The sequence below is a fragment of the Stegastes partitus genome, unplaced genomic scaffold, assembly GCF_000690725.1.
Source record: "Stegastes partitus isolate 25-593 unplaced genomic scaffold, Stegastes_partitus-1.0.2 Scaffold324, whole genome shotgun sequence".
Lineage (NCBI taxonomy): Eukaryota > Metazoa > Chordata > Actinopteri > Pomacentridae > Stegastes > Stegastes partitus.
In genome coordinates this window covers 52,826-53,907 of record NW_007578055.1, presented here as the reverse complement: position 1 = coordinate 53,907, position 1,082 = coordinate 52,826, and the positions used below count along the sequence as shown (strand labels likewise).

The 1,082-nt window shown below is 41.7% G+C and overlaps 1 protein-coding gene across 2 annotated transcripts in view; it reads left to right on the top strand.

The window, feature by feature from the left end:
• The first annotated feature begins 300 nt into the window (after window positions 1-300).
• pih1d1 (PIH1 domain containing 1) overlaps window positions 301-1,082 on the top strand; it is a 9,183-nt gene continuing 8,401 nt past the window's right edge. Inside the window, exon 1 of one of the 2 annotated variants that reach the window (XM_008283696.1) lies at window positions 301-366. The gene's annotated coding sequence lies outside the window, so the exon portion shown is untranslated. The remainder of the gene's footprint in view (window positions 367-1,082) is intronic. The other variant, XM_008283697.1, reaches the window with a different exon arrangement.

The following is a 1,082-nucleotide window of genomic DNA, read 5'->3' as shown; positions in this document are numbered from 1 at the left end:
CTTTGTACTTATGTTTATATTTTAGGGCATATTTTCTCTACTCATGTTTAGATGTTTAGGTATGATTATGAATGCTACATTGAGGATAAAATAGAGGGAACCAGGAGGAGTTTGCATTTTAATAATAATGCAGCAGACATATTCTACGACGTACGGTGCATGTCTGCCGTTTAAAGAGCTACACATTGCACGATAACAGCAGGAATATTACTACAAATGAGCTGCTTGGTGAGTCTCTGTGCGTGAGGAGGATTTCAGTGTGTTTGCGGATGCTTTTATTGTGAAAGGCGGGACCCGGATGTTGTTGTTGCTGCTCCGTTGGATACCGGGGTGACTACTAACGTGAGTTTGTCTGACTGTATACAGGTAAACAGCTATTTATTATGTGTTGAGAAGACGAACAAGGTAAATACTGAACATACAGAAGGAGGGAGTGAAATTATTTGACGCGGAAACTAGAAAAAGAGACGCGGTTCGGTCACTAAGCTAAAGCTAAGCTAAAGCTAAAGCTAAGCTAACGTCCCGAAATGTGAGCTGAGGCTGAAGTCTGGTTCTCTCTTGTTCCTCTAAAAGAAGTGTTATAAGGTAAAGACAGCTCTCATGTTGAATGAAATGCACCTGTATTTAAGCCAGGGCGTGTTTTTGTGCATTAAAGAGAGATAATTAGCGGTTAAAAGGACTGTCTTGTCACGTTTAGCAGCATTTCAGGTGTGAAAATGTCATTATTTTGGACGTAGGAGCGAAAACTGCTCATGTTTCCAACAGTGTCTTGGCTGTAAATACTGGAAGTTCTATCTGTAGAAGGACTGTTTGTGGTGTTGAAGCAGTAACAGGCCACTGACTCTACACATGAAGACCTGTTTATGTTTTCTGTTTATTTCTGTGATAAGCGCTGTTTGACCTGCAGAAGCCGCTGCATGACAGAACTTTCTGAAGCTTGGGTTTAAGGCTAAAGTTCAAATCCACAAGTCTGTGTTACAGTAGAAATAGAGACAGCTGCAGATGTGCACATCTGGTGTGAACTAGCCAGAGGAGCCAGAGGAGCTTAGCCTGACTCACTAAATGTAGACTGCAGCTCTCAT